Here is a 13,819-nt window from a genome sequence, read left to right on the forward strand (position 1 = left end):
ACAAACCAATCGAACTATCCTCTACTCATTGAATTTTCCACATTCACTGTTCTGTTGGCCTGGTAGCCAATCCAGACACAGCACAGGATATCCCACTCTGGGGGAGCAAGCCTCTGCTTTTCATATCCTGATAGGAGCCAATCAGCGAATCAAAATCTTTCTTGTCTGAAAAAAGACTAGGGAGACGTTATTCTCAAACTAAGCACTGCCACGTTCCGGCAAAAAACCTCTATCTAACCGGGACCACAGTCCATCATTTACGGACAGATATAATCTTTCTAGGCCAACCATTTCCAATTTCTCAAGAAGAATGTTAAGCTTCCCAGAGAATGGGCCCGTGAAATATGTTTTTGCTGCTCGCTAAAAGAACCTAGCGACTTCCTGGAGTCAAGGGAGTTACAGTCTTGCCTCCACTGAACAAGAGCACCAACCGCTCTGTCCGTATCGTCCCGGCTTCTAACATGAGAATGCTCAGAGTCTTGAGACCTTTCCACCATTTGCACAAAAGCTCGGGTTACAGCAGTTTTTCCTAAATGGCTTTCTCCCTCCACTTTCCGCCAACTGCCTGCCTTCGTAATGGGCTAGTGCCTGGCCCAAGTAAAAAGCTGTGTGAAACCTACGTGGAAAGAGGATGCGCCACGGATCGAAGTCCCTCTACAGGTACAATCCACAGACCTCTGCTTCCCAGAATCACATAGACAGCCAGGTCGCTGAACTCAGCACTTATGGCCATATTTAACGAAGAAAGCAAGAAAAACATACATCCAGTAGTTTTAAATCTAAACTTCAAAAGTGTTCTTCCAAAATCATTCTCGGAAGAACATCTTAACAATTATCTCAGCGGCAAATTCAAATTACGCAACTCACCAAACATAAATGCCGAACGTAATACAAATGTGTAAAATGTTGTGTAAAACCTAAGTGGAAAGAGGAAGCGACACGGATCGAAGTCCCTCTACGGGTACAATCCACAGACCTCTGCTTCCCAGAATCACTCAGACAGCCAGGTCGCTGGACTCAGCACTTATGGCCCGCAATCCATCTTTCCCCCCTATTGTCCATCACCTCCACTATGGGTCTTTGGGTATGGGTACAAGTTCTCTACAGGCTACTCACATGCAGTTATATGAATATTCTGCCCACAATTTCCTCATGTAAAAAAGTCGTAAACCAAACATACCAAATGTAGTACTGGGAACACCGAGATCATGACATAAAATGATAATCAATCTGATTGACAGCGCTGTTAATATAGAAAGTTTGAAAGTGGGCCTGAAATTAAGGTACAATAAATTTAAAATAAATAAATCCGTACGTTTCAATTATAAGTCATATATTACATACAATATAATATTCCAGCAAATGCGGAACCTGTGCATTTATAAAACGGGACACATCATGAGACATAACGAAAAATCTATTGCAACGTATGGGTTGATGGACAGGTTCGGTTGAGATTCATTAAGTATGCAGCAAGATGAAACAAGTAACTGTCAAAAAGGCAAGAGTACCGTTCTGAGGGCACATTCTCTGTGTAGATAATGACGGTCTCACGAAGAAAACCAGGAATTTTCTAAAACCGAAGACATCGATGTTTGACTAATAACCTAAATTGGAGCAATCACACAGATAATGTTGTGGGTAGAGCAAACCAAAGACTGCGATTCATTGGCAGAACACTTAGAAGGTGCAACAGATCTACTAAAGAGACTGCTTACACTATACTTGTCCAGCCCATTCTGGAGTATTGCTGTGCGTTGTGGGATCCGTATCAGGCGCGGCTGACGGATGATACTGAAAACGTTCAGAGAAGGCTGCTCGTTTTGTATTATCACCAAATAGAGGAGACAGTGCCTCAGACATGATACGTGAAATGGAGTGGAAATCATTAAAACAAAGGTGTTTTTCGTTGCGGCGGGATCTTCTCATGAAATTTCAATCATCAGTTATCTCCTCCGATAGCAAAAACATTCTATTGGCACCCAACTACATAGGGAGAAATGATAATAACGATAAAATAAGAGAAATCAGGGCTCGCACAGAAAAATTTAAGCGCTCGTTTTTCCCGCACGCTGTTCGAGAGTGGAGCGGTAGAGAGACAGCTTGAAGGTGCTTCATTGAACCCTCTGCCAGGCACTTAATTGTGAATATCAGAGTAATCACGTAGATGTAGATTTTCTGAGAAAAAGAAAGTGATTTAGGAGAGATCGACACTGCTCAAGATAAAATAAGTGGCAGGAGTTGTTTCAGAAAGATAGTGAAACGCTATTGAAGTTTCCTAGTAGAATCAGAAGGCAGAAGATGGCTTTTACCAGAGGAAGAAGTGCTGATCGACTGGCTGAAGAGATACTAATAGGCTATCAAAGCTGGCCATTGACCACGACTTTGAAAAACGCACATTGACATCCTGAACTGCTGAGAGATATCGTCCAAATTCTGTCCAGTTGGTGCGTTCGTTGGTCAAAATCCCGAGCTGGATGGAGGGTCCATCCCATAATGCTCCAGATGTTCTCAATGTGGAGAGAACCGGCGACCTCGCAGGCCAAAGCACGGTTTGACAAGCACAAAGGCAAGCAGTAGAAACTCTCTCCGCATGAGGATGGTCATTACCTTGCTGAGATATAAGCTCAGGATAGCTTCCCATGAAGTGCAAAAAACGGGGCCTGGAATATCATCGACGTACTGCTGTGCTGTTAGGGTGCCGCGGATGACAACCAAATAGGTCCTGCTATGAAAGGGAAAGGCACCCCGCACCATAACTCCTGGCTGTCGGGCAGTATGGCAGGTGACAATCAGGTTGGTATCATACCGCTCAGCCCGGTGTCTACATACACGTCTTCGTCCTGGAATGTGATTGATTGACGTGGCACTGTGTTCAGTGGTGAGTCCCACTTCGAACTGAACCCTGATGGCAGCGAAGACGTGTCGGGGGACGCCCCAGACAGTGGTGTGATACCAACCATTGTCTAGAGGTGCCAAAAACAGTAGTGGGATAACAACCTGACTTCCGGCCGCCATGTGACGTGACAACCAGGAGTGATGCTCTGGGGTACCTTTTCTTTTCACAACTGGATCCCTTGCGTTGTCACCTGCTGCACCCTTACAGCGCAGCGGTATGTCTATGATATTCTACGCCCCGTTTTGTTGTCCTTCATTGCAACCCATCCTGGGCTTATATTTCAGCAAGATAATTCCGGCCCGCACACAGCGAGAGTTTCTACCGTTTGCATAAGGTCCGCTGGTACACCAATGCGTTATTGTCTTGCTCAATTTGTGAAGCTCTTTCTCTTGAATAAATGATTGAATTTTTCCGAAATTGTAATCCTTTGTTTGTCTGTACATGTACGTCACATCTATCGATTTCCGCCCCATTCAGATGATTCCTTCGTGGTGCTTTTTTTTCCATCTCCTGGAAATATATTAAGATGAAAATGAGAAGATGAAGATGAAAATGAGACTGCTTGTTAACACACATGCGAAAGCCTCATTTCGCATGAGAAAAATGAGAAGTCATAAGACTAGTTGATAAATTTTTGTATGTAGACCAGCTGAGTACAACAACGGGTCTGACTGAAAGAAAAAAATACTGAAGAGTAAACGTGTTGGAGCGCTTTGATAAACTAAATAGACTGTGTCTGGAAACTGAAGCTTACAGTTCGTCTGTAGTACTAGTTTTTACTTATAACAGTAAGACATGGAATATTAATGTGCAAAATTACTTAAAAACAATCAATAATAGCTGCTGAAGAAGCAATAGTGAGACGCATGATGGGAAGACAAAGAAACAAATAAAGTAATTATGAAAAAGAATATACTGTAAGATGTAATAGTGGCTGTAGTGAAAATGAAATGGTACACGGTAGATGGACCAAGAAAGTTCTGGTAGTGCTGAATGCCAAGAGATAAGAAACGTACGAGACCACAGCCTAATTGAAGGTGGACAGAGAACATTAGAAAACATACAGATGCAACATAGATACGTATACTCAAAAACGTTTCGGACTAGCAACCTTTCGTCGTTTACTACACTTCATGATATATCGCCTTGTAACCTGCCAGTCATCCTCAGGAAAGCCGTCGATGACTGACGAATACTTCCCCTCCCGCAATGTATTAGCATGCACTGTGTATACTGCGCATGCGTTAAGTGGATAGAGTGCGCCGATGGCCACAACGAACGGCAACCTGGCCGAAAAATGAGCTCTGCAATTCCACCAGGGATGGTCCTGCCTCTTGGGTAGTGTCGTCAGACTGTCGTCACTGTCTTAATACATGTCCAGAATACACACAGCGCGCTAATAAACTGCGGCACGGAGGGAATACTTCGTCAGTCTGCGATGGCTCACCTAAGGCTGAATAGCAGGTGTTTAGTCGAAATATCATGAACCTTAGTAAATGCCAGTGGGCTGCAAGCTCGAAACTTCTTTCAACTTTAAGATCGCTTCAAAAATTTTAAAACTCACAATACATGCTTGTGGTTGAACATAATGCGTCTAAGAGTCTGCTGGATGTCTTTAACTAACGGAGAATTTAAAATAGCTGATTACGATGACAGCTACTGCAGTAGATTACATATGTGGCTATATTTCTTATTTCGTATGATGTACATTTTCATAATCTAAATGTGATTCGTGTGCCTCTAATAACTGACAAAGTTTGTCTCAGTGTAAGTTATCGTCAACATGTCAGAACAATTTAGAGTCAAGATATCACATTCAGGTATGATTTGCTAACTTCTTGTCAATAACAGATTTTTTACAGAATGTTATGTTTACATTTTAGAAGCGTTTATATGTAGTGCTCTAATTACAGATGACATTTCTTTTAGGTTGTCTGTAGAAGTCAACCACAATTATAGTACTCAGTAACCAAATAAAAGAATCTGGAATCTCTTGAACATCACAAGATTCAAGAATATCAAACATTTGTTCAATTTTATTTCAGTGAAACACCTTAGCGTTCATAACTGGATTAATTTAATCCAATGATGTTTTTCATAAAGTCCTGCGGCATGCATCACTTTAAGCGAAACACAGCAGTCTGTTAAAATGCAAAACTCAACGGCTCATACGCTAACTGCGTCGACGTTTAATCATACTCTATTTTCACTGTTTTCATATGCATGAAGCTATAAATCCCGTGATATTTCCTATTACATAACCAGCTTCAGAACAAAATATTACGCATAAATAAAGCTTTTCTAGTGCTATTTTTCTGCGTAATAGCTACATTTCACGTCATAAGCATAATTTCTCCCAGTAAAAACCAGATTCCCGCAGCAAACGAGCAATTTATAATGCATCGCAGTTTCAACCGTCGGCATCCAGACGGACTTAGTTGCTCCGGAAGGAGAAGTGTTCAGCGTTATATTTTTTCTTGTAAACTAGGCTGAACACTTACATTCAGACTTTGCATTAACCCATCGAACATTTTCTAATTTACGGACTATTCTAGCTTTCTTCACTTTTGTTCATTGCCGCTTTGCGGAGCAAAAAGTTTCGTATAATATTGTACTACACTAAATATACAGCGACATTTGTCTTCTTATTTTATCCTTTGCCTTTGTCGTCTCATCAGATATATGGTTACTTTTGTATTTTTACTATATTTTTAATGAATACTGTTGCTGTTTACTATAACTTTTGTCATTCATTTGACAACACCGAGTGCCGATGGCTCTTCCGACGTTACGTCAGCCTTTTTCTACGGTCTTTGTATACTCTGTACTAATACGAGTCCAGGAAGAGAAATACATCGATATATAGCTACATAGATACGTGGAATGAGAACTATAGGAAGCAAAAGTAAACAAAAATTGAGAAAATATATCATTAACTTAGTCACTGTCAATACAGACTTAATGTGTCAGTAAAAATTGTTTGTGGTACATGTGCATTCCCAGTCTTTGCAGCTAGCGAAAGTAATTCTTTTCTTTTGTCTGTATTAACTACCGTTTCTGCGCGTGTGTTCACTACACTTTCTGCACCCGATGCGCAGATAAGATTCTGCGTAAGGATCTGAATTTTTTCACTAATGGCCAAATTTTGTTAATGTGATATAATCTGTGAGCAGCCTACTCCTAAATTTTGGTAAAGGCGGACGTGGCTTTATTTCTGTATGTGTTCGATTTTGCAGCCTTGAAAGGGAGGAGGAGATTATTGTTGATGTCCCATCGACATTGACGGCCGCTGTGGCCGAGCGGTTCTAGGCGCTTCAGTCTGGAACCGCGCGACTGCTACGGTCGCAGGTTCGAATCCTGCCTCGGGTATGGATGTGTGTGATGTCCTTAGGTTAGTTAGGTTTAAGTAGTTCTAAATTCTAGGGGACTGATGACCTCAGCTGTTAAGTCCCATAGTGCTCAGAGCCATTTGAACCATAAATTAACTACCCATAAATGATGTACGCCACACAGTTGCAGTTTGGTTAGAGCAATGTTTATTCAGAAAGCAAACTAATAGCGAAAGTGGTCGTATTTAGAATTACTATTACACTCAAGCGCATATCCATTTGACGCAGTTCAATCATTCACAATCTCATCGCCAATTACAAGTACTTCACCTCTTTACGCGAAAAGTTAGAGTTCACACCAGGCGCGCGGCTGCTTACCGCTCAGAGACGAAGTCCCGCTATATCACAGAACGCGAAATTGTCTAAGTCGTATCATTTCCTAGGTGCCTAGAGACCGACCGTCCGCTTTCACGTCTCCACCAGCACTGTCCCTCTGCCCGTCTCTGGCCGCGTTTCCCGAGCGCCGAACATCCTCGCTCAACCGAATAGATCAGTGCCCTTTCCTGAAGCCATCCATCTGATTGGCTACAGGTGATTCTAGATTACTTTCCATTTTAACATATTTAAATAAGCAAAGCTTGACCACTTTCATGTTCTAAATAAAGTAACAATAATATCCATTACATAATAAACGTTAAATTCTTTTACTTAAAACCAATACAATTTCCTTCTTAACTTTGAATGTCACGGCCAGAAGCCTTTCACCAGTGTGCTTTCTAATAAATAAATAAAGAACAAAAGTAACTATTATGCACTAAACTTTACAACAAGTATTCTATTACCTAATGATTCGATAAGGTATCAATGCTGCCATCATTCAATGTGTTTTGTGTGTAGGGAACGATGATCTGATGCTTAACTGAAAATACTGATTATTTAAATTTACTATATGTTTCAAACAAATAAACTTACAGAGTTAATATTTACAACATTTGTCATTTTAATGATTCGCTTCTATATGAAATGTCGATCGTTAATATCGACCAAAACGTTCAGATTTTAGCATTCAGGTCTTTATTACAAAACTTGTTAATTCCACTTTAACAGTAAATCCTAAACTATTATAGATATGATCAATATTCAAGCTTTATTGGGATGACCATGAAAATTTATGAAGGATGGTATATTAAAATTACTGCGGCTTCACTCCCTGAATTACTACAGAATTAAATAATTTTCATAAATGTTTCCCTTTATGCCGACCTTAGGTCCGCCATATTTAACACTGTTACGTCTCCCTCGTCGCAAACAGCTCCTACAGGGTTTCCCTATGACACAGGTTCTCGTCTGTCTCATTCGCACACTACACAACAGCGCTTAGGCCTCATTCAGCACTATAGACGCCTGTGAATTTCCCCATCTCGTGGCGAATTTTCCCTCTTTGTGGCACGCGGTCCTGGACGGCAGGGTTCGTTTCACAATTCCTGAAGGCTGACTCTTTCGGCCATATACTTAAATGAGAGCGAAATACTCGTTGATTCACAGTCGGATGCAGGTTTCCTCCCGACTGCAAATCCAGTGTGCTAACCACTGCACTACAGCTCTCAGTGACCGTTAGAGAGAGTAGTAAATTGACATGGCAAGAGACTGAACTATATTAAAGGAGAGTATGTGGATATATGATACAGTTAGTAGAAGACTTGATAAGGACTGGTCCACAGCCTTGCTAAAGTTACTGAAAAAATTTTCTTTTCTTTATTGCCATTTCATGGTGGTGGTGGTTGTTGGGATGTTTAAGGGGGACTAAACAGCTAAGTCCCCCTGCCATTTCATCCCCCTCGTCCTATGTGGGCAGGGAGGGTGGGATGTCAGCGGCAACAAGTCGCCATTCGTCGGCCATATGAGAGTTAAAGCATAAACCATAGTATAAAATTGGACACGCTGCTTGATAAAATGAATATTTGGCGCAATAAAGACAGACAGTCAGTTGCATAAGTTAAAACATGAATGTCTGATTTGTTGTTTAATTAAAATACTGACAAAGCCGAAATGACAAATGAATGTTTCACAAAACATAAAAGGCAGATGGAAACTCGCTTAAGTTGAAAAAGTAAAATCTGATGTGCTGACGGATTAAGATAGAGACATGGACGAGTGAAGTGATGAGTGACGTTAGACTGCCAGGGAGAGGGGTATCATAAGATCGCATCAACGGGGTAGTGCGTAATAGGGTGGTTGTGCGGGCGAATGTTTGGAGGAGGGGTTTGGTAAAGGGACGTGGTATGCTGTTTCCAAACAAATCTTAGAAACGGAGTGGAAAGGAGTGGAGAGAAGGGAAGCACTGAGCAGGAGAGTTGGCGTAGGTTCTTTAAGATTTGGTTGGAGGGGTAATGAAGGCCTAGAGTTTTGTTGGGAGTAGATGTGGAGGGTGTGGAGGTGTAATGTTGGAGGAATGTGGCAGCAGAGGCGCGCCAGAGTACCAGGATCAGTAGAGAGGGGAAACTAGGGGTGGGTAGCATCGAGTTTACATGTAAGTAGGATAATCGGATGAGTTCTAGTTGTAGAGGATGCAAGTTGGGGAGGGTAAGCTGACTCAAAATGCTAAACAGAGTACATGGGATTCGAGGACCTGTAGAGAATGATAGAAGGAGAGATAAATAAAATCCGTCCAATCTTCCGAACACCACGAGAGAACACTTATTACCACAGGTTAAAAATGACAAACACTTGACACTAAGATAGAAACTGTGTTCACAACAAACACATAAAACAAGTCACATGTAACCAGGGCTGCAGAAGGAACACAAGTGGTGGGAAAGTGACAAAGATCTCACATACTAAGAGCATAAACCTTGTAGCCGCCCTCCGTCGATCCGCTGTCGTTGACTTCTCTGACGTAAGATGATTTAATACCAATTAAGTGGTCATGAATGATTGAGTTTTGTATTAAATAAAAGGAGGGTTGACCCTACAATTACTCTCAGCAATTACGGCAACTAAAATGCCTGTGATTTTTATAGTTCGTCACTCAAAGATATTATAGCAAAATCTATAGTCCATTACTATACTTCGATACGGTCATTCAAACTTCGTTCTTATATTCAATGTAACGTCTCTTCTATAGTCCACAGATATTATTATCGGTTATTCGGCACGTAATAGAATTTAATCCTGAGCACTACTTTGACTCTTGCACACAATTCCTCAGCTATTTTTAGTCCATGACCTTACGGCAAAAGTCTGTTTTGTATAAATAAACTGTAGTAAATTTTCTTGCAGTTTAACAAAATTGCCCTGATCCCTTCCGTAGCACGTTACACAGAAATGGCAGCTATATCGCACGCCCCAGCTAAGTAGACTTATTAAAAGAGCAGAAATTAAGACAAGAGAACTAACAATACTTGTGCATGGTTTATATAGTAGAATTTAGAAACGAAAGCAGCCGCGTTAAACCCTCTTTGATCTCCCTGAAGCGCTACTTTGCTGTGGGCGATAATTTTAATTAAAACTTTTCCAATGCTGTCATTTATTTCCCATATTATTGATCACCTCTCCTCTATATGAGAATAAGTCTCATAATATTGTTCTCAATTAAAGGAGCTGTTATAACCTGAAAGCGCAAATACGATAGTCAGTCGGAGTCGATAACATTCGCTTATGAACATGTACACAGAAAGGAACAGAAATGACGAAGATATGTATTAAACGAAATAGAGTTGATACATAACACTGACGTGTGAATAAAAATAAGTAAAACTTAGCCATATAAGTATACAGGGTGTTACAAAAAGGTACGGCCAAACTTTCAGAAAACATTCCTCATACACAAAGAAAGAAAATATGTTATGTGGACATGCGTCCGGAAACGCTTACTTTCCATGTTAGAGCTCATTTTATTACTTCTCTTCAAATCACATTAATCATGGAATGGAAACACACAGCAACAGAACGTACCAGCGTGACATCAAACACTTTGTTACAGGAAATGTTCAAAATGTCCTCCGTTAGCGAGGATACATGCATCCACCCTCCGTCGCATGGAATCCCTGATGCGCTGATGCAGCCCTGGAGAATGGCGTATTGTATCACAGCCGTCCACAATACGAGCACGAAGAGTCTCTACATTTGGTACCGGGGTTGCGTAGACAAGAGCTTTCAAATGCCCCCATAAATGAAAGTCAAGAGGGTTGAGGTCAGGAGAGCGTGGAGGCCATGATTCCATGGTCCGCCTCTACCAATCCATCGGTCACCGAATCTGTTGTTGAGAAGCGTACGAACACTTCGACTGAAATGTGCAGGAGCTCCATCGTGCATGAACCACATGTTGTGTCGTACTCGTAAAGGCACATGTTCTAGCAGCACAGGTAGAGCATCCCGTATGAAATCATGATAACGTGCTCCATTGAGCGTAGGTGGAAGAACGAAACTAAAATGAGCTCTAACATGGAAATTAAGCGTTTCCAGACACATGTCCACATAACATCTTTTCTTTATTTGTGTGTGAGGAATGTTTCCTGAAAGTTTGGCCGTACCTTTTTCTAACACCCTGTATATGCATCTACCATCACTGTTATGTCAAACAGTAAAACTAAAGTGGATTGCCAATCGAAATAAAGGACATTCTAAAATATGATGCAAAATGGTTATAAAACTGAAGTGTCAAAATAAAAGTACCCAAATTATGCACGTGTGAAACATGCTATAGCAACCAAAACGTATGCCAAATGTAATCAGTCTCGTTAAAAACAAGTAATCACAAATTCTAGAAGTACAACAAATTTGATAACAGTGGATGAGTTATAAGGTAGAAATTTAAAGTGATTACCTAGTCACAATAAAATGGTGCCCACAAACACTGGCATGAATAAAGTAAAAACTCCAGATAAAAAGAAATAAAATCAGTGACCCATACGCATATAAGGGCACAATTGAAGGCTAAAATGGGAAGAGATACAAGTACAGCAAAATTTAAAATACTTTAGAAAGAAAGCAAGACTGATTACAAACATGTATGCATGGCCAGGAATACATGCCAAAATCTACTCAGACAAAACAAGAAAACATGTCCCTAAAGATGTGAAAAAAATCTTCTATTTTTAAGCTCAGCCTGTACATTTAAAATGCATTTCGGCTTTCCTCTAAACGTCCTATAGATTTCAGTCTTACTAATTAATTAAGTTGTCTACCTTTGCCTATTCTATGTAGAATTCCTAAAGAGTTTTCAATGCCACGTGAATTGTGTTTGGTTACTCGAAGATAAATAGCAAACGACGATTTACAATTCCTTCTGGTGTTGCAGTGTTCCTACAACGAGTACTAAAACCTCTACCAGTCTCACCTACATGAAAGTACGCTGTCCACAGTTAGTTCTATAACCTCCAGACTGTGTGTAAGATATTGATTGTGTCGAAATATTATCTGGCCTAATGTGTTGTTATACGAAAGTCTACACTCATTTTGGTGTCCGTAAGTTTGGTATCTATTCTAAGCATACTTGCACGGATCAAACTATCCACAATGATTCATGTCACCCACAAGCTCATGAGAAGGCATTTTTTTCACCCTGTGATTCATACACTAGTCAGTCTCCCCACAGAAAAAAAAACGAAATAGTTATTCATAAGCAAATTGGACTGAATAATGGTTTTACAATGCCAATGGTTGACAGAATCTCTGCTGCCAGATTACACAGGTGTAATGTTGTGGATGAAATCACATTGCAGAAAGAAGAGGTGGCTAAAACTAAATATTAATCCCTACCATACAACGGACCTGTGTCTGAAAGAATAGCCAAGCAATTTAAAATCACATTAGACCAGACCATGCATCGGAACACTCACTTAATAAACCTTAGACAAAATATGAAGTTTTTAGAATTAATGTTGGAGAGCGTAAGGGCGTCACCGAAAACTCTAAAAATTCCAAATAAAATCGCAAATATAGCCAACTTAATTATACTATGTGATCAAAAGTATCCGGACACCCACAAAAACATACGTTTTTTTTCTAATTAGGTGCATTGTGCTGCCACGAAAGTACTGCCACCTAATATCAGGTAATCCATATCAGCGACCTCAGTAGACATTAGACATCGTGAGAGAATGGGACGCTCCGCAGAAGTAACGGACTTCGAACGTGGTCAGGTGATTGGGTGTCACTTGTGTCATACGTCTATACGCGAGATTTTCACACTCCTATACATCCCTAGGTCCACTGTTTCCGTTGTGATTGTGAAGTGGAGACGTGGAGGGACAAGTACAGCACAAAAGCGTACCTCGTCTGTTGACTGACAGAGACCACCGACATTTGGAGAAGGTCGTAATGTGTAAAAGGCATATATCTATCCACACCATCACACAGGAATTACAGACTGCATCAGGATCCACTGAAAGTACTGTGACAGTTAGGTGGGAGGCGAAAAAACTTGGATTTCATGGTCGAGCGGCTGCTCATAAGCCACACATCACGCCGGTAAATGTCAAACGACGCCTAGCTTGGTGTAAAGAACGTAAACATTGGACGATTGAACAGTGGAAAAACGTTGTGTGGAGTGACGAATCACGGTACACAATGTGGCAATCCCATGGCAGCGTGTGGGTATGGCGAATGCCCGGTGAACGTCATATGCCAGCATGTCTAGCGCTAACAATAAAATTCGGAGGCGGTGGTGTTATGGTGTAGTCGTGTTTCTCATGCAGGTGGCTTGCATCCCTTGGTGTTTTGCGTATCACTATCACAGCACAGACCTACATTGAAGTTTTAAGCACCTTCTTGCTTCCCACTCATGAAGAGCACTTCTGGGATATTGATCGCATCTTTCAACATGATCGAACACCTGTTCATAATGCACGGCCTGTGGCGGAGTGGTTACACGACAATAACATCCCTGTAATGGACTGACCTGCACAGAATCCTAACCCGAATCCTATACAACACCTATGGGATGTTTTGGAACGCCGACTTCGTGCCAGGCCTCACCGATCGTCTCTCCTCAGTGCAGCACTTCGTGGAGAAGGGGCTTTCATTCCCCAAGAAACCTTCCTTTACCTGACTGAAAGTATGCCTGCGAGAGTGTAAGCTGTCATCAAGGCTAGGGATGGGCCAACACCATATTGAATTCCAGAGTTACTGATGGAGGACACCACGAAATTGTAAATCATTTTCAGGCAGTTGTCCGGATACTTTTGATCACGTAGTGTATTTAGCAGAGATTGAAATCCATAGGACGTTTAGAGACCTGCCGGAATAGATTTTAAACGAGCAGACTGACTTTAAAAGTAGGAGTTCTTTTGGCTGTTTTAGGGACAACTTACGATTGGTCTTTGATGCGTTTGTTTTACCTGAGTCGATTTTTGCCTATAGTCCTGGACATGCTACATTCATTTCTACCTAGTGTTTCTTTCTTTCCGTAGTATTTTATATTTGCGTGTTAGTTGTACTTGTATCTCATCATACCTTAGCCTTTTCACATGTGCCCTTATATGTGTATGGGTCTCTTGTTGTATTTATAATTATTTAATTTTAACTATCCCCTCCACAGGCTACTATCCCGAACTGTGAAAAACCTCCAAACCCTAATTTTCCTCAAACC

The sequence above is a fragment of the Schistocerca cancellata genome, chromosome 8 (genome assembly GCF_023864275.1).
Source record: "Schistocerca cancellata isolate TAMUIC-IGC-003103 chromosome 8, iqSchCanc2.1, whole genome shotgun sequence".
NCBI lineage: Eukaryota > Metazoa > Arthropoda > Insecta > Orthoptera > Acrididae > Schistocerca > Schistocerca cancellata.